We start from the raw sequence: 21,278 nt of genomic DNA on the forward strand, positions 1-21,278 counted from the left end.
AAAGAATAAATATATATATATATGTTTTTAGAGACGTGATAGCCCAGTGGATGTGACCTCTGCCTTCGATCCGGTCCGAGACATGCACCTCCAACTTTTCAGTTATGTGAATTTTAAGTAATGAGGAGACTCGTGTTTAACAGTGAGCCGAATATGGGTTGTTAATGAATAATTTTTTTTATGAACAATTGCTTGCGCTTGACTACAATGATTTCCGTGATGAAACGCAATGATGATAACTAAGATGGGACTCGCTTACCTAGAAAGTGCCTATTCACTCTTGCCTTTTGTTTGGCTGACAGGAAACACAGAACTATCCTACTGAATAATTCTAGTAATTTTCTATTTATCGCGGAAAACCGAAAAATTCGAAAATAAATCATTTAAGTGTAATTGTAATTACAGTTTTCAGTTTTACTAAGGTAAATAATTCATATCTAAATGGACAGTGAATTAAAAGTTTGAAATCCCGGTCAGGCTATGTTTACGAAGTAATTTCGATTTAGCAATATTAAACCTCCTGAAGAAACAGTCCCTCGAAACAAAGGGGCCTCATTTGTCACGCGCGACTTATCTAAAAATTATTCCAGCCTCGTACTTCTGCATTTACGGATGACAGTGGTTAAAACTCGAAGTGGGGCATTAACTAGTGCGGAGTTAAGCCGCGTGCACACTCGCTGCGGTCGCCTGTTGCGTAAGATGACATCCGAGCCACAGATTAGCATAACTCTAGTGTTGTGCTTGGCTGCATACGGAAATATGTCGATGTTTTTTTATACGTGTTACAAACAAATGATTTGTCGAATATTGTAACAACTAAACTTTGAATATAGGTCAAACTATGACCTAAATATCTAATAGAATGGATCACATTCTTCAACTTTTATCTGCCGACCAAAGTAAATTAGATCCTATCAAAACATAAATGTGAAAATGGGAGCCACATTCAATATCACAAATGTGTGACGTTATCAAACTATGACCTAAATATGTAATAAAACGGATCACATTTTTTTACTTTTATCTGTCTTGTTGGTATTGTGCTAGATTGGTAAACAACACGTAACCTAGAATTAGTTATATGTTTACCTATATTATAAACACTCGTCAAATGATATTTAGTAAATACCAATAAAATAAATTTGACCAGTCAAGATACACTGAAAAAGTCGTAAATTTAAATTCAAAAGCGTAAACACATAAACGTCGCGTTTAGAATAATATTGTACGGAATTAAATACTGTGACGATGCCGCCGCCGACGTTTAATAACCGTCTCACGGAAATCGTGCAATTGCAGCAATGTATTTAATAGTACATTTAAATGGTGCTACTGTAACCGGCTGAGTTTATTGGTAATGTTGTTTACTTTATTGTGATGAGAATTACTTACTTTTGTAGTTTGCGTATTTCAATTCAATCTTTAATGCCATTTTCCACATCTATCATTTAAGATTTTGAATGACTGGTGTGTAAAATCCAGATAGTTAATAACGGTTGCAACGTAGAGTTTGTGTTTATATATGATTTCACGAATGAGGTTCATAGAATACAATTTATTATGGTTTACTACATAATCGTCACCAGTTTATTAAATTATATCTGTCCGTTATGTGAACGCCCTACATCTCCAGAGAAGACGAATTGGAAAGAGTAGAAATTAAGACAAAAAGAATGATTGCATGAATCTTTTTAAAACAGAAAAGACAATTTTGTGCATTCATTCGGTATTTTGTAGTGTATTGTAGCCCGAGTCAGAGGTCAAGGTTGATATGAAAGTAGTAATATTTTTATCGATAATGCTAAAAGCGTAAGCTCCACGCCTATCCGTAACGTTCGAGGTCGCAACGTGACATGATGGCGTGCATGATTCACCGTTGCGTCTATACGCGTGTACAGATACGTATCAGACGAGTATGTACTAACTCTTATGCCGTATTACCGACTTAAAAATGAAGTTCAAAATAAATTTTCCAGTTTTAACAATATTAGTGTCACTTTTGTATAGTCAATATTTTAAAATTCATTGTTTTGTCAATGTTTCAGTAGTGTCAATGTTTATTTCAAACGTAGTTTACGTTTACGTAGTAGGGATTCTAAATATGCCTCATTTTATAAAAAAATTACGTTGCTAGTACCTATTTACATACTTATTACAAATACTCAATATCAAGCTTTTTTTTATCAAAACACGGCTAAAACTCACGTGTTTGTTGTCGGAGTATACCCCATACCCGACTAGTTTCGGTTCATTTATGAGATTGTTCATGCAATATTTATTACTATATACAAGGTTGACTAATAGTAATAATTGTTCTAAGAAATGTAATACTAGAAATGATCAAAGCCAAGAAAATCCTTCTAAATACCTACGACTTATTTTATAAAAAATCAAATATATATTTTTCATTGTTTTACCACAACATTTGGGATGATATTACCCAGTTACATACTTATTACAAATACTCAATATCAATGTTTTTCTATCAAAACACGGCTAAAACTCACGTGTTTGTTGTCGGAGTATACCCCATACCCGACTAGTTTCGATTCATTTATAAGATTGTTAATGCAATATTTATTACTGTGAATGGGTGATTAATAATAATTGTTCTTAGAAATGTAAACTAAAAGTGATGAACGCCAAGAAAATTATTTTATTCAATCTCATTTATATTTCATAAGCTACGCTTGTGAAAGTTGACGTATGTTACCATGTTTGTACAAAGACAGAAAAACAGAAAGCTTTCTGAATAATATAACTTGTCTCGATGTATCAAAGCGGCGACTGCTATGTTATCCGTAATCTTGGAGAGAAAATTATATCAAAACTGTCTTGGAAATTGCAAAATAACGACAGTGTTACTCTGACTACAATTTCTCTGTTTAAAATATGACTAAAATAAAGTAGCTTTCTGTTTATATTGTTTGACGTATCGTTTGTTGATGCATCTTCTATACCTCATTGGCTATTTGTTGCTGAATTCGCAACGAACACCTAATGAGGTTCAGAAGTGAGCAAACTTAAGAAGTCGGATGCTCAAGATCGGGCAGAATGGGTGAGACTATGCTGGACCACGTAGTGGACCCACAGTAGGAAGAAGAAGATCTAATGAGGTATAGAGTTTTAGTCCTAGGTCAGGCCAAAGAAAACTGAGTCAAAACTGAGTTTTTGGAAAGAAAAGTCTAAATAACAGCATTGGTAATCTGAAGTTAGCGGTAATGGTAATCTGTTTTTTTAGCAGGCTTATTCACTATCTTTGACATAAGCAAGTTGACATATACGAAATCGAGATTCTATGTAACAAATGTCATCTGGTGCTTACTGGTAGGTATCATTTATCATCAGAATGTCATATCTACAGTATGTAGATGACATTTTGTCAATTGATTTGATGATTATTTTAATAGGTTGTTAATAAAAACCAAAATACTGAATAGACCACCTGGTCATATATGACTGCAGTCCTGTCAGACTATGAGTATCAAAATAGAGAGTTCAACTGTTTTGACTAAGGCACACTTGTGCATCTGCTGCGTAGATGGCTAATCTCAACATGAGAATGGGTGCCCTAGCAAAAATTCGTACTCGAGGGCATTATAAAACTATATGAATTTCGTCGTTATCAACCCATATACGGCTCACTGCTGAGCTCGAGTTCTCAGAATCAGAGGGGTTAGGCCAATAGTCCACCACGCTGGCCCAGAGAATTAAGAAATTCCCTGGTGTGCAGGTTTCCTCACGATTTTTTACTTCACCGATTGAGACACGTGATATTTATTTTCTTAAAATGCACACAACTGAAAAGTTGGAGGTGCATGTCCCGTACCGGATTCGAACCCACACCCTCCGAAATCGGAGGCAGAGGTCATATCCACTGGGCTATCACGGCTCTATAAGAATTTGTTATAAATGAAGATGATGAATTTTTTTATATGAAGAAATTTTAATGAGGATGTAGCGCTACGCGACCGATATTCGTCACACATATTTTTAGAGTTAATTCCAGTTAGTATTTTGATGGTTTTCGGTACATGTCGGTCACGGCTCACGCCGACGACACAGGAAGTCATAAAATGCTTTGCTATATTGTGTTGTGTCCAAAGTACCGTTTTGCTATTATTAATCTCATCATTAAGATCTATATTATACTGGCGGACCTGACAGACGTTGTCCTGTCTGGAACGAATTGTAAAGAGAAATCTAAGAAACAGTGGCGTAGCGTGCCTTGTAGTACCCGTATCAAAATTAGTTGGGAGGCCCATTTGATGAAGGGTAAAGATTTCTCACAAAAGAAACAAAAATGCTCGCTTACTTAAATGACTGACAAGTTTTCATTTAAGTACTACCTTTGTTGGATGTTTCCAAATTTGGGCATACGTTTACCTTACCTCATCAGCCGATAGACGTCCATTGCTGGACATAGGCCTCTTGCATGCACCTCCAAGTAAATCAGTCTCGAGCCGCTAGCATCCAGCGGCTCCCTGCAACCCGCTTGATATCCTCGGTCCACTTAGTGGGGGGTCTACCAACACCGCTTTCCGGTGCGGGGTCGCCATTGGGACTCCAACGTCCATCGGCTCTTCGAATTATGTGGTCTGCCCATTGCCACTTCAGCTTCGCGACTCGCTGAGCTATGTCAGTGACTTTAGTGGTCGTGGATTATATTTCACAAATTTTTTACACCTATGGATCTATGAAGTCCGCGGGCCCCGTATCATTGATACGGGGGCGATTGTACGTATATAAAACATCATAGGAGCCATGGTGGTATTACCCACTACAAAGAAATTTCATTATTCACCACTTAAAGTGACCCAAAATCGTCCCAAATAACCGTGTCTTTTTCATATAATGTAATGTATATTTTAATAACCTACATTTTATATTTTCTAGACTAACCTTAAGACATAATTCCCGAGTCATATCACAGATTTATTACACATCGTAAAGCGTGACTTATTCAGCGTAGATATTTTCTAGAGTTCGGCCTCATCTAATTGTAGGGCCGATGACAGAAATACGTCGATGGCGATCATATACCGGTAGAGAGAGGGCCTGCGATAGCCAGACATACCTCATTTATGTAGGCTGAGTTTGTCATCCTATGTTCCTACCATAGATAAGTACAGACAATTTTGAAGTTTGGATCTTGGTGTCTTTGGAAGGTAGCAGGTGTCAAAGGTTTCAACTCTCAATAGTCCAAGTGAAAAATGTATTTTTTTGATATTCTACGGGATATCATGTCTCCAGTCGACAAAACCTTAGCTTAAATTTATTGGCAGAAAGAAATTGACAGTTGTAGAGACTGCTATAGAAGTGAAAACTTATTTATACTTTTATAAACATGTCGGTGATGCTCACGGGATTTCATCCATCCAAAACTGATAAAAAAATACGATTTTTTTCATTCTAGCAGAACGATAAAGAACAATTTAAGAGCCTTTTAAAAAAAAGTGTCAACTAGGCTATTGGATTTACCTACCGTACTTATTCGTACTTGCCTACCTACGAGTACGGTAGAAGCATAAGTAGGCTGAGAAATTTTCAGCCTTTCTAAAATGATGTAAGTCTGGCTATCGCAGGCTGGTCCACAACGCGTATCTGTTCACGATCTGAATTTATTTTAGTGTCCTTTACGTAATGTTATTGATATTCTGGCAGACGCTCGCTCTTGTATCGCGCTATCGTATCTCATATAACTGAAAAGAAATTTCCACCATCGTACGAGATAATAAATATTGGATCTTGCTTCTGACTTTTTTATTTTTTATATTTTTTTTTATTTCAATCTTTTGGATTCTAACGAGTGTGATATAATAGGTCTTTGTTATGTTTGTCTTATTAATTAAAATTGAATTCATCTAAAAATACTCTTGATTGTATATTATAAAAATAACGTATTTTTATACTGTGCATGTGATTAAAATGGTGCTTATAATTTTAGAATGTCTGCAATATTTCAGTTTTATCTTGCAATCGTTTCCAATATTATGATGCTCGCTAAGATATATTTTTTATTTAATGAACATCGTTAACGGAATGTTTTACGAATATCCGTGGTTATTGCACAACTGAAGGAAAAATTTACTCGTATATGTTTTATTTATGTGTTGCGTGTACTACGTAATTTTATTTAGAAGTGGCGATGGTTGAGTAAACAGTTATTACGTACTCGTATTTACCGAGTTAGGACTATAATAAACCTATACTAATATTATAAAGCTGAAGAGTTTGTATGTTTGATTGAACGCGCTAATCTCAGAAACTACTGGTCCGATTTGAAAAAATATTTCAGTGTAAGATAGCCCATTTATCGAGGAAGGCTATAGGCTATTTTTTTTATCCCCGTATTCCTACGGGAACGGGAACCACGCGGGTGAAACGCGCGGCGTCAGGTAATAGTTCATAATTTCTTTAGTTTCATTATTATTTTTCAAACTAGCGGCATACATAGATAACATAACATTGTCCTACTCGGGACGTTAACGATAGTAAGTACACAATGAAAAATTTCGAAATATCATTAAAAAAAATCCATACAAATAAAAATATAACTACTCGTACTTATGATTTTCTTTTATTGAATTTTTCCGATGTTTTCATAGTTACTCTATTATATAGAATAAATACTCGTAGATACAAATGTAACAACAATATTGATATATAAGTACTTAGATGATTTTTTTTCCAATTTCAAATACTACAATTGTAAGTAAAATATCTCAACAAAATACAGTGATTCATCTAAATAAAGCTTATTTTCCGATTTCAAATTGCCAACAATTTGCTTACGTTAGTAGAGACCGCTTCTAAAGCTTTCGTTTACAGTGGAAAATTCACGCCACGCCCCAGTCTCCCATAAATTCCGCTTTCCATTTGACAGAGTACCACAGATATCCCCCAAATCGACTTTCAGCTCCCGTGCCCATTATTTTAACCTATTTGAATTTGATTACCGAGTAGATCAAATTCGAGCTACCCAATACCCAAGACGGGGCAATTTCCTTGAGTTGTTCCATTAGGTAATGAATTTGGTGAATTTTCGTATCGCGAATGCTTAACGACGCCAGTGCTCTAGTTTGGATAGTTTCTTTATCAGCGAACTTGCGTTTTAGTGAGTAATTTATTTGCTTAGTAAGTCCCTGGAGGCAGATGTTGGCATACTAATATCGCTTAGGTATTTGTATCTTATATCGGTATACTCATAGTTCAATTTAATGTATGAACTAACTAACGAACGCCTCTGACTTCTTCCTGTGAAATATATTCACACAAACGGGAACTGCAAGGGTAAGAGAGCAGGTCTTAGGCCTACCTACCTATTGGTGAAAGACTAGTGAATATAGGTATTCACTAGTCTTTCACCAATATACCAAGTAATATACCAAGTCAAGTTTCACAAATATACCAAGTAATAATAGAAAGAAATATAAGTACATCAGGTGGTAACATTTACATACCCCCATATCAATGCGAACTACACAGGTGAAACCACAGGGTTTTGCTAGAACTTTTCTTCTTTTTTTTTAATTCTTTACATGTTAGTTCTTGACTACAATCTCACCTGATGGTAGGAGTAAGTAATAATGCAACGTAGGATGGTAGCGGGCTAACTTGTTAGGAGGAAGATGAAAAACCACACCCCTTACAGTTTACCGGAACGCTAAATAGCGTGGCGGTACGTCTTTGCCAGTAGGGTGGTAACTAGCCACCATCCGCGGATCGAACCCAGGACCTCCGTCTTGCAAATCCATCGCGCATACCACTGGCCCACAGAGGCCGTCGAAATAAATTGCTGCGACTTTTAAATATCTACTTAGGCGCATAATAATTAATTGCATTAATTGTGTGGGTATTGTTTAAATAGCGATGTGTCACACGTAAAGACTGATGGCGTATCTGCAGAATGTCAGGCATCGAGCTATGCTAATTGTTTTATAGTATCGACATTGCATATAAAATTGATCTAATTTAAAACAATTTATTTTTATAACAATAAATTTTTATATGTCTATTGGTGAAGCGTGTTTTTATAATCAACTTGCACGTAAATTAAAATTTTATCAATGACTTTAATAATGTTTGGAAATTTTGTACCGTTATGCATGACTTGTGTCATTTTTTTATTATCAAAGTAGGTATATACATCTACTTTTTTACGATATGTCTAAGAAAGAAAGAAAGAAAGAAAATACAATTTATTGTACACCACATACAAACAATAGGCGACCTTATCACCAAGCGATCTCTTCCAGGCAACTTAATAAAGAAATTAATTATAAAAATTATAAATATACATATAGATCTAGTGTTCGATAAACAAGGAATTGTTAATCACTTTCATTTTCTCCTGTATGCATTAGTATGGTCTACAACAATCAAGTCTCAGTGCCATTTTCCAGCAACGTTAGTCGCAATGGACCGGTAGTTTAGTCATGTGATGGACCTGCCAAAGCATAGCTTTAAGCAATGTGTCAAAAATATTAACTTAGTCGAGGTTACTACACCATTGATGAGTTCCTCAATGATAAAGATGCTTGGAGGCTATTGGATCAGCTTCCACCTTCACACAGGAAGCAAAGCTAACTTATCAATTGTAATGTTGTCATCAATTGTATATTATAATATTGTATGATTTTTTTAAAAGAGCAACTGTTGAGTTTCTTGCCGGTTTCTTCTCAGCACAACCAGCCTTCCGAACCGGTGGTAGAATCTTTACAGATAGTCAACTGACGTATCAAAAGTGCTTGTAAACTGAGCTTACTTGAAATAAATTAATTTTGAATCCAGGTTTTCCTACATGCTGGAAAACCGTAAATCTTCTTTTATTAACAACTAGCGGACGCTAGTTACTACTTCGTCTGCATGGAAAACAATGTTAAACTATACATATAAAACAACCACTTGAATAACTCTATCTAATGCCGAAAACCGCATTCGAACTTAAATGCGTACCTAGTTTAAAATTATGTCAAGTCGAGAAGAATTAAGAAAAAAATCGAATTGTTCTAAAAAGTTGTAATTTGTCAATAACGTTATATATCTAGTACACTTAAATGCGTACCTACATAGTTTAAAATTATGTTAAGTCGAGAAGAATTAAGAAAAAATCGAATTGTTCTAAAAAGTTGTAATTTGTCAATAACGTACGTAAGTACTAGTACAAGTATAATACTGTCTGTCAACGAGTGTCTCCTCCAACAACAAAGATTACGATGCAAATGCGAATACGCGGAGGTACATTTTTTCAGGCAGACGCGCCGAGCGGGAATGAATGTGGTGCATTGAACCGTTGGCACGCGTCGCCTTGTACACGAGTGTACGTACGCTAATACGCTGCTATATGTAATCCGATGCGCTGGCATAGCTAGAATTACCATCTCAATGGAGTATCGCGGATTTTTTTTTTTTTAATGTTTCACCGTTGAGTATTTAATTTCAATGCGGCCCATATGAAGCTTTTAAGTAAGCTTAGTTTACAAGAATGTTTAAACATTTCATTCGCATTCTAACTCATCATTCATCAATTTGAGACGCTAAGAGGAGTATCCCGGATTTGTTTTTTTTTAATTCAAGTGTTTACTAATGTTTCACCGTTAAGTATTTACTTTCAATACGGCCCACTTGAAATTCGTTTCTTTTGAGTAAGCTTAGTTTACAAGAATGTTTAAACATTTCATTCACATTCTAACATTCATCAATTTGAGAAGCTAAGATGAGACTTTTGTCGAAGCATTTCCTTTGTATTTTCAATTTGTCTGCAATCCAAAATGGTAGTAAGTAGTCATTGTCGCCATGCTAACTTGTTACACGAGTGTACGTATGGTAATACGCTGCTATGTAATCCGATGCGCTGGCATAGCTGCCTGCTAGAATTACCATCTCAATGGAGTATCGCGGATTTGTTTTTTTTTTAATTCAAGTGTTTACTAATGTTTCACCGTTAAGTATTAAATTTCAATGCGGCCCAATTGAAGCTTTTGAGTAAGCTTAGTTTACAAGAATGTTTAAACATTTCATTCGCATTCTAACTCATCATTCATCAATTTGAGACGCTAAGAGGAGTATCGCGGATTTGTTTTTTTTTTTAATTCAAGAGTTTACTAATGTTTCACCGTTATGTATTTAATTTCAATGCGGGTCAATTGAAATTCGTTTCTTTTAAGTAAGCTTAGTTTACAAGAATGTTTAAACATTTCATTCACATTCTAACATTCATCAATTTGAGACACTAAGATGAAACTTTTGTCGAAGCATTTCCTTTGTATTTTCAATTTGTCTGCAATTCAAACTAGTAGTAAGTAGTCATTGTAACCATGCTAACTCGTTACACGAGTGTACGTACGCTGCTATATAATCAGATTGTTTTTTTTTATTTAAGTGTTTACTTACGTTTTACCATTAATTATTTAGTTTAAATGCTCTTTAAGTTTACAAAGATTTTAAACATTTCATTCACATTCAAACATCATCCATTTGAGACGCTAAGATGAGCCAGTGGAAGTGCAAGGCACTAACTACCTTTTCTCCGAAGCATATCCTTGTAATTTCAATTTGTCGGCAATCCAAGCTAGTTGCAAGTATTCATAGTAGCCATGCTAACTCGTCGATGGAGACCCTTAAAGTTTTTGTAAAGACCTTAAGCTGTTTTTTTCACCATTATTTTTTTATTTTTATCCCCTTTAACTACGCATTAAGTATTTTCAAAAATTACACGTTAATATTTTATATTGTCTTGGTTAATATTCAGACAATATGTAAACCCTACTCGCTTACTCCGAAAAACGAAATATGAGCTTGTTATGTTAAACTTTAACGGGGTTATTTGAGAATGGTAAACACAAAATTATAGAGAAACTTTGATAAATACACTTGCTAGTTGCACCGACATAAAAATAATAAACAAGAGAGTATAATAAATCGTTTAGAATAGCGTCGCACGCAATTATTTTTTTTAATTACACACCAATTCTAAAAATTCAAAAATACGAACCTACGTCATTACTTATTTATCACTAGCGGACGCCCGCGACTTCGTCCGCGTAAAATTCGATGTCAACTTTACTACTACCCCTACCACTACCCTACCCCCACCCTACCCCACCCCAAACCTACCCCTACCCTACCCCTACCTTACCTATACCCTACCCCCATCCTAACCCTACCCTCCCCGTACCCTATCCTTTGCCTACCCCTATCCCACCCGTACCCCTATCTCACACCTATCCTACCCCTACCCTACCCTACACTACCCCTACGCTTTCCTACCCGTACCCTACCCTATTCTATAAATTCTCTATCTTATTCCTACCCTTAGCAAAATCGGTCCAACCCTTCGAGAGTGGTGCGATGACCAAGGGAAATAGACTTCTATGCTAATAATATAAAGAGGTAAAGTTTCTGTGGTTGTAGGAGGTAATCTCTGGATCTACTGGACAGATTTGGAAAATTGTTTTACCAATAGAAAGCCACGTTATTTGCGAGTGTCATAGGCAACATTTGATCCCCATATTCACACGGGAACGGGAACTACGTACGTGAAAGCGCGGGGCGTCATATAGCGGAATTTCTGCGTCTTTTAGAAATTTTGTATTATCTCCGAAACTATTTAAGTAATTAACATACTGTAAAGGGAAATCTTATCTCCATAATATCCTTGTGATTATTAAATAATTTATTTTAATAAGGATTAAAGTTTAGTTGTATAAATAATGACGTAAACCTAAGTATATAAAATTAATAATTTTTAAAACACAAAAGGTACTATATCTGCTAATATATAGAAGATATATATATGGTGTCGCGGACTTTTTTATAGAACTTTTAAAGATACATAAAGCCTCCATACATTAATTTAAATTTTACGCAATAGTTAAGGCAGCGCATGCGAATAAGTCTGTTTATGAGGATTTTCGGTCCGACCTGTATGACAAAAACTGTGATAACTCTGCTAATATATATGATACCAATATAAAATATATAAAATATATAAGCATTCTACTGGTGAAAGAATTATTGAAATCGGACCAGTAGTTCCGAAGATTACCCCATTTAAAGAATGTTACAAACTTACAAACTTACAAACTTACAAACTTTACCTCTTTATAATATTAGTATAGATAAGTTTTTTCAAGAATGAAATATGCAATTTTCGGTTTATCCTCTGATGACCCCCCTCTTATTATTTGATATTAACGAAAATTCGTAGAGATTGCTACATGAAACAATAAACCAAATCCTTTGCGGTTTTTACTACACTGTAAATTGTTGAGCTACTAAATTGTATAAAACTAAAAACATAATTGTTACGTATTTAGAAATGCATTTTATTGGTAGAAAAATGATTTTCTTCCCTATTAATTAGTATGTTAAGGCAACTATATAAGCTGATTAAATTTTCAATTAAGGCTATGGTTTGGTTGCATCAATATGCGCTAATGAGTAATGCCTATGTGAATAATGTATGGAATGTATAATTATAATTCCGCTCTGCATTATGTAGTGCGTTGTTGACGGTAATATTGTACGAGTTTCGAAAAGAGTAATTGCGTACTTTTATGATTTATAAACGAGTATAATTTTGGAGTATGCCAATAGTAAAGCAATTTTGTAAAAGTAACAGAATATCTGCGCTCACCAGGTGGACTGACGACAGCGAGTCGTAGGAATTCGCTGGATGCCTCAGACCAATTATTGTATAGGACCTGCCTCGCTTGACGTTACTTTTCTGTCAAAGTATGATCAACGATGACGAATGCGATTATAAAAACTGTCTCTATAGTATCGATATTAAATAGTTGTAATCGTGTTCGTCGGTTAAAGAGCTCCGTAAAAACACCTTTCTGTGTAATTGAATGGTGTAAAAAACGGGCAAAAACTTCTAGTTTAGTATAAGGTATATACTAAAAGGCCTATCTATGTCCTGCAGTGGATGTCTATCGGCGGATATGATGATGATCTGCGATCATAACTTTCGGAGTTACAGGGATTTAAAGGGTCATATTTGCTGCACCGCCACGGATCCCTATAAACGCCTCATATAAAATGGCACGAATTAATAACAAAATTACAAATATATTTGTTATTTGTGCGTTTATGTTAATAGTTTATTGATATATTAAAAATGTCACGTTTATATTAAGGATGCTAAAAATGTATGAATTTACATCTAATTACGATAGATTTTTACTAGATTTTGAAATTTTATAATAAATTTTGCAAACATTCGAACAATCATTGCTTTTTACATATAAAATAAAAAGTTAATATTAACCTCATTTACCCGATGTCTTATAAAAAGAAAGGATTATAGAGTATCTCATTTAACTATCATTATTAAATCTTATTCGTTTCGTTCGATGTAAATGTTTAGTATAATTTCTGACTCTCATCGCGTAACAAACATATCAGATGTTAAACATACGGAATGTAACCTTTAGTATAATAGAGTGCTATCATTACGCTTGTGCATTGAAGACATACTGCTGGCATATATATTTGTGCGGCACGCATTTGTCACGATTTTGCTGTCGGTCATGTATTCGGGGCTTACATTCGTGCTGACGACAGGAAGGTGACGTGTTTCGATGAGTTACGTTCACGACACACCTTTTGGGCAGTGTAGGGTCGGTAGCCAACTTGACGGGTAGCAGCGACAGTGTTTGTACCATTTTTTTTGTGGTAGAGGAAACACCTCGAGCAGGTCCCAGGACTTGTGACCTTGGGAGTAAGTTTAAATGATCCTTTCAGAATGCATTAACATTCACCTCTCTGCCTGACATTTTTCCTATGCCCACACTAAAGAAATTATGATAAACAATAATTACAACACAAAACATTGCACAAAATCACTAACGCGACTGGCAGCGTGACGGTGTCTACGCTGCATAACAAACAACTGAGCTCAAATACCTTCTTATTTATCCCAACACTGATACCCCCCCTCCACTATAATATTCATTATCCGATACTGCATCTTTTGGGCAGTGTCAATTGTAAATTATAATACACTATGACTTTTTTTTAAATAAATTATTTTCGTTTTTTTTTAGTTGATTTTTAAAAACTGCTTTCAGTTGCATTTATAAATTATAACACTTCGTAAGTAAATTCACCTTTGTTTCATTTATTTGTTATAGTCAAATATTTACAATTTGCGTTTTCCCGGAATAGATCTAGTATCATTTGTGTAGGTGACTTATAAATCAGATAGCATGCTTCAATAATTTCCCTACGTATTTTCCTCAACACGTGTACAAAACATGTGATTTGTATTACCTTATCATGCACCTCGGAAGCTATATAGGCCGTGTGTTCGACATGGAGGTGACATGTTTGGATGGCTATGGTATGTTCCGGACGCAGTTTTGTGCACCCCTGATTTATTTTCCCCGACGTATCTGCCCGCCGCCGATATTTGAATACGGATGTTGGAATGGCGATGCTTGTGAAATGTGTAAAGCTTTGAAAGGCTTTAAAACTGACTGGTGATATAAAATTTTACAGTTCACTAAATATTTTTTTTTAACCCTCGATGCAAAAAGAGAGGTGTTATAAGTTTGACGTGTCTGTCTGTCTGTCAGTCTGTCTGTGGCTCCCAAACGGATGAAGCGATTTCAATTTAGTTTTATTTGTTTGATGAAAATCGGTTGAGCCGTTTAAAAGTTCTGGGGGGTTAAAGTGGGGAAGAACAACCGAATGTCTGAAAACGCACTGAAAGAATATTGATAACTTGATCGAGAGCGTAATTAATAATTTCATGACATTCAGGGGTTTTTCAAAATTTTAAATTTTATGTTATGTTACATTTATTTCTTTGCGTAACCTCTTTTAATGTTCGAATAAATCCTGTTTAACCTTAAATGTTTATGTTGCCCTGTTTTATATTAGTGTGAAAATCAAATCTTGAAAGCTATAGAATCATATACTTACGTTCGATTTTACTTATTGGAGTGTGTACCATCGAATATTTAGTGTCATTGCAATAATATGGTAGAAAGGAACTGGAATAAATAAAATATAGAGAGAAATAAATAAAATATTTATTTTCCAACGTGAATTTATTGGAAAATCATGTTAATACTTGAGTGCGATTTTTTCATATGTATTGGTAAGGAATAAAATATTGTAAAAAATAAATCACTCCTCTCTTTTATTAGGTTTTTTCTATACCTCTCTCTTTCACACAACACAACAAACCTTTCAGCGGTGACGTCACTGGGGCCTCAACCCACACATAAATGACATTGAATCATACGACAATACCTCAATAGGCATCCGTCTACGAACAGGGACAACCCAACCCTTGATTAATATATCATCCGCCGATACTCCCCGGTCCCTTTTAACCCGTTTTTGCGTATCACCGTCGAAGTGAAAAAGGGCACGCTTTCAATGGGAAAACGGCGTGGAACATTTATCATGGCGGTAATGAATTATCGGGAAATTTTCCAATAAACTCGCCAACTACCTATCCGTCTACGTCTAGTGCGGATATGTCAATATTGGTAATGGTTAACAATTTAAAGACATGAGATAATGGGAAAATTTATCACGTATCAATGAGTATAGTTCGATTGCGTGAAATTCAGTTTTTCACATATCTCGTGATGGATTTTCATTATTTCATTTTCTTGGATTGTTCTGGGTTAAAAGTGTATGTATGTGTAGGTCCATTTGTTGTTCAATAATCTCCTCTATCTTTCAGTGAATGACCTATTTAACTTGATTCAGTCATTCCAATAATTGCCTGGGCGAACAGGCAAACGTACAAAAATTTGAAAAAAGTTCGTTTATGTTTTAGTATAGTGTAAATAAGCACTTACATAAGCACTTGAGAAAAGACATACACTTAAATTTTTCGCCAAACGATTTTGCGTTCCTATTCCTTCACTTACTAGTGAAGGAATAGGAACGCAAAATCGTTTGGCGATACGCCTTTGCCGGTAGTGTGGTAACTAACCACGGCCGAAGCCTCCCACCAGCCAGACCTGAACCAATTAAGAACTTCAATCGGCCCAGCCAGGGATCGAATCCTGAATCTCCGTCTTGTAACTCCACCGCGCTTACCATTGATATATTGATGATACACATGGTATACTCGTAATAACGATTTAGTATATCAATGCAATGTAATCGAACCTTTACTAGGACAGAGTTTAATCGTTGTTATCGGCATGAATTGAACGTGGTTTTCAACCGGGGGCTAAAGCATCGATATTTATTGCGTTAAAAACATTTTAAGGTGTTTTATTGAAAGCCGCGCGAGTTGTGCAGGTAGTAAAAACGCGTAAAATGGACGTAAATTACTATGAATCGTTATATAAATGCTCGGCACTGTTTACCGAGCGGCAAGGCAGCAATGGCTCTTGACTTCTCGACGTGCGTTTCACAGAACCCGTGTATCGTGAAATGTGGACGTTTTATACTTGCTGGTAATAAATATACCGGCGCGGTTTGCATTCAACTCTATACTACGCTTCGAATAATTTTATTTTTTTTAAAAGCTTTTAATGGGCCCATCAACCGACTCTGAGTCCGAATACGACGTTGTTGGAAGAGTTCTATGTTTTTGATTCGTTTTTATCGTCAGCTACGAGTAGGTACAACATCTCGTAGTAGTACTTGTTAAAGCCAGTGTTTAAAGCAAACCCCCTCAATCTGAGAGGAGACTAATGCTCAACAGTGAGCTAAATTTGGCTTCTTAATGATAGTTAGTGATAGCCCAGTGGATATGACCTCTGCCTCCGATTCGGAGTGCGTAGGTTCGAATCCGGCCAGGGGCATTCACCTCTAACTTTTCAGTTAAGTGCATTTTAAGAAATTAAATATCACGTGTCTCAAACGGTGAAGGAAAAACATCGTGAGGAAACCTGCATACCTGAGAATTTTCTCAATTCTCTACGTGTGTGAAGTCAGCCAATCTGCATTTGGCCAGCGTGGTGGACTAAAGCCTAACCCCTCTCATTCTGAGAAGAGACTCGTGCTCAACAGTGAGCCGGATATAAGTTGTCAATGACAAATAATGATGATGATAACTATTTAATGAAGATAATATGTTTCTCAAAGCTGTACTTTTTGATACATCACCGTTAGAGTTTCTTAATAATAGAAATGTGATAAATATTAAGTTTATTATACGTAACAGTAGACGTCAAAGCATAAAACTCTAAGTAATATTGCTTTTCCGAAGTTCTAAGGGCTTAACGAGGAAAACACGAAACTTTTGACCTTTCCCTTTGGATTATTAAGCCGACATTGTACCAACTTGGGATTTGTTAAGTGTCGCTGCTAGCGTAATGAGATTTCTATCATTGAAATTGTTTAATTATACCCCGTGATTACTGTAAAGTGTGTAATAAATTACACACAGTTAAGTACTTGTTGGATGTGAATATGTAACCCTTCTTACCAACCACTTTAATTTGAGTAGGGGAGCGGGGGGATACTTGTAACAATTTTTCGTTACTTGGTTATGAGAGCTACATCATTATCTACCCATATTCGGCTCACTGCCGAGCTCGATTCTCCTCTCAGTATGAGAGGGGGTTAGGCCAATAGTCCACCACGCTGGCCCAATCCGTATTGGCAGACTTCACACAAGCATAGAATTAAGAACATTCTCTGGAATGCAGGTTTCCTCCCTTATCATTACTATCCATATTTGATATTATAAACACGAAAGTAAATCTGTGTGTCTGTTACCTTTTCATAACACAACCACTAACCGATTTGTATGAAACTCGGTTAAAAGTTAAATTGGACCTTGTAGCAGAACATAGGCTACTTTTGATGTCGGAAAAATCCATAAGTCTCCTGGGATTTGTAAAATAAAAATGTAACTTGTAAAATTTAAAGAATATATTTACTTAATTTTACAATTGAAGTAAATAATGCATAATATAAATGATTTTCATACATGATCCATACAAAGTAAGCATGTCACAGTTTTCTCGTCGTAACTTTAACTACTCTTATGTAAAAAAAAGTGTGTCATCACGGCGACGTGTATAAAACTCCCCAAGGAACTGAGTCCTAAAGACGCGCTTTCTTAGCTTACCATTAACATGCGCCAATTATTTCTTAAGTTCGCGTTCTCCCTAAGATTCTTGTAAGACCGCTTTCACATTAGTAATATGGAATGTCGCGGTATTAATGTACGTACCTAGTATTTTTTTTAATTGTGAGTCAACGAAAGTAGACCTAATAATTTGTACTTTTAATACTTTTGAATAAATGTTAAATAAAAACTTAATAATCCGTAGCCTAACAACCTGTATCTACGGAGCTACGTACTACGTCTTAACTCTACATATAAATTTAGACGTAGATTTAGAGGTCTGGTCCTTTAGGCCACTTAAAATAAAGATGTTATTTTTAAGGAAGTAATTCTTATTTTATAACTGCCAAAAAGAAAAGCTCTTAAACAGGTTTGATTACATATGACAGTGAAAAAAAATGTGTAGTGGTTATGCTTGTTTGTACACCATAACCTAACCATATGCTACTTACTCCTTCAGTCCATAATAAAAAAAAACACTTTACCTATTACACAAAAAACACAAAATTTTATGTATACATATTTGTATTACAAATGGGAAAGTGAGTATAGTGATTATTACCCTTTCACGCCTAAACCACTAAACCGACTTTAAAAATTGTTTCACCAATAGAAAGCTACATTATCAGCGAGTGACATTGGCTATATTTTTACTCAGTGTTTCGACAAAAACGATCATTACGTAGGTAGGAGTGGGCGAGTAACTAATAAAATAAAATTTGTTATCATAAAACCGCGCGGTGACAAAAGTCAATGTGAAGGTGGTTTTTGAAAACGTATATACACTTTTATAGTGTGATGTCATCTCATCTGCCCTCACGACAAAGGAGGCAGGTCAAAGGGTGAGGGGCGGGCACATTGTTAACACGCGACCCCGCTCAAGTGCTTTTGATGACGAGTCTACCTCCGCGTCACTAAAGATTTTTTTTTTCAACAGGTGAAGGAAGTTTTTGAGAGGCGCTTTCTTACGCTCAAACGTATATTGCGTAATATTCTACGCTGCGGCTTTTAATGGTAACCGGGGCACCAATGATGTACCTAAGTATTGTACAGATATTACCAACTAGCCGCGCGGTTTCACTTGCATATTTCTCGTTCCCGTGGTTCTATGGGGATAAAGTATAGTCTATGTTACTCGGTGGAGATGTAGCTTTCTTATGGTGAAAGAATTGATAAAATATTCGAGTATTTTTTGAGTTAAATCGTAACAAATAAACGAACTAACGAAAAATCAAATCTTCAATTCATAACAATTTTATTTAATTTGATCCGGTTGTTAGCCTATATGTGACTTCGGATGATGTTGCCCTGGGTTCGAATTCTCGGTCAGAATATGCAATACATTCTTCCAACGAGTTCTCAGTTGCTAACAAAATCGAAAAAGATGTATTTTCATTTTAACACAAAATTACTGAACTGATTTCAATGAAAATTAAATGGGACCAATCTGGAAGTATACCTATTCTTTCAAACAAAAACAGAACTTTCAAAATTGGTTTAGAAATTACGAAGTTATGAGGTAACAAACTTAAAAAAAGAACATACGCGTCGAAATGAGAACGTCGTCCTTTTTTTAAATGGTTAAGAAATAGGTTATTAGGAAATTAATAGAAATAATCGTTTATTTCTTAGTAATAAGAACAGTACATCCATTTAAAGATTATGTAATATAAAGATACCTACATTCTAAACAAAATATGTTACGATCTAGTTGTGACCCCTGAGGCATGAAGGGTAAACAAGTTACGTGTTCCCAAGATGCTATTTTTCACTTTATCAAAGCCGAGAGCGCCCTTCCTTCCTGTCCCGAATGAAAGCTAAAAGGAAACATGCCATAAAACACTTTTTATATAAGAATCAATGAAAGGATTGAACCTTGTGCTGTTCTCACGTTTTCTCTAGATTTTCAGAGAAAATCTCAAATGATTATAGTAGACTTTGAGCTGAAAATTGTAGCAGAAATTTCTTAAATATACATCAGCAATGTGTAAAGTACTAGTTGTTGAAGTTATAAGTACTTTTAGACTTAAAAAATATAGAAATAGATACTAATTTACCACTAATGTAATAAAATGTAGTCTTGCACGTGTATTAAGCACGTGTGGTATAATAATTATTATTATACAGTGTGTCCCGTAAATAATGGATAAAAACGCAAATGGTAGATACCTACACTAACTAATTATCTAAAACAAATTTTTAATAGTTCTGAAAAAATCCAAGGGTGACCGAGTTACATTTTATTTTTGGATTTTTAAACTTTGTCACACTAGGGATTCCTTCAAAACGAATTAAATTGGTCTTAGATAATTAAGCTACGTGTGTATCTACCATTTGTGTTTTAACCATTAATAACGGGAGACCATCTGTATATATACGTGTATCCTTTAAGATGTAGATACAATGACTTCCCGACTTACTGGGGGACAAGATGGGTTACGTGGGACTTACAACCAAAACCCCATCGGTGGTCACCCTCAGTACCTATTGAACTTTAGCACACAATAAATAATAGTACAAGAAAACCATCGCTAATAAAAAAAAAATAACGCTTCCCATCATTTTAATTGCACTAATTAAAAACTACCTACTCGTAAATATTCACGTACGTAGAATCACGCCTGAAATGTGAAAGGTGCGCAGAATAGGTTGCGCACAAAAAACGTAACGCTGTCATTCGTTCATCGAATTTTACTGCCCATATTTTTTTTCATACCGGGGGCTATATATGAAAAAACGATTCATAAGGAGTAAACTCCAAAAATCATTTAAATATTAAGTACCTAATTTCCAAGTAAACGTGGGTAAGTAACTAAATATTACATTAAAATATAAACTATAAATAGATAGCGTTCTATCTAAGATTGCTTTGATTTTCTCAAATGGATATAATTTAGCCACAAACGCCTCGTCAAACTATGTCTCATCTCGCGGTAAGTTTCAATGGAAACTTGCTCCCGAAACCGAGTAGTATTCTTGCAATCCGATGTCTGCAGACCATGAATGCGGCTCCGGGAGACGGATCTCGAGTTGCTCAAATTAATCCGCCGTGCTCTCAATGGGGACGATACAATTACGTGGGATTCGTAACGCGTTTAAACTTCCTCGAAACATTTATTGGCTACTTATTATTTAGTAGTATACGTAGTTATCAATTAATTATTCTATCAATAAAATTTAATTTAAAATACAATTTTAGTTGTTATGAAAGGCTGCA

General features: G+C 35.4%; 1 protein-coding gene and 1 long non-coding RNA gene across 2 annotated transcripts in view; both read left to right on the forward strand.

Annotated features, from left to right (window-relative positions):
* Positions 1–21,278, forward strand: part of LOC112046215 (protein couch potato) — a 300,195-nt gene that overhangs the window by 145,300 nt on the left and 133,617 nt on the right. The window lies entirely within an intron of this gene.
* LOC128198679 (uncharacterized) overlaps positions 1–21,278 on the forward strand; it is a 161,333-nt gene that overhangs the window by 57,716 nt on the left and 82,339 nt on the right. The gene's annotated exons all lie outside the window — the stretch shown is intronic.

The sequence above is a fragment of the Bicyclus anynana genome, chromosome 13 (assembly GCF_947172395.1).
Source record: "Bicyclus anynana chromosome 13, ilBicAnyn1.1, whole genome shotgun sequence".
NCBI classification, from domain to species: Eukaryota; Metazoa; Arthropoda; class Insecta; order Lepidoptera; family Nymphalidae; genus Bicyclus; species Bicyclus anynana.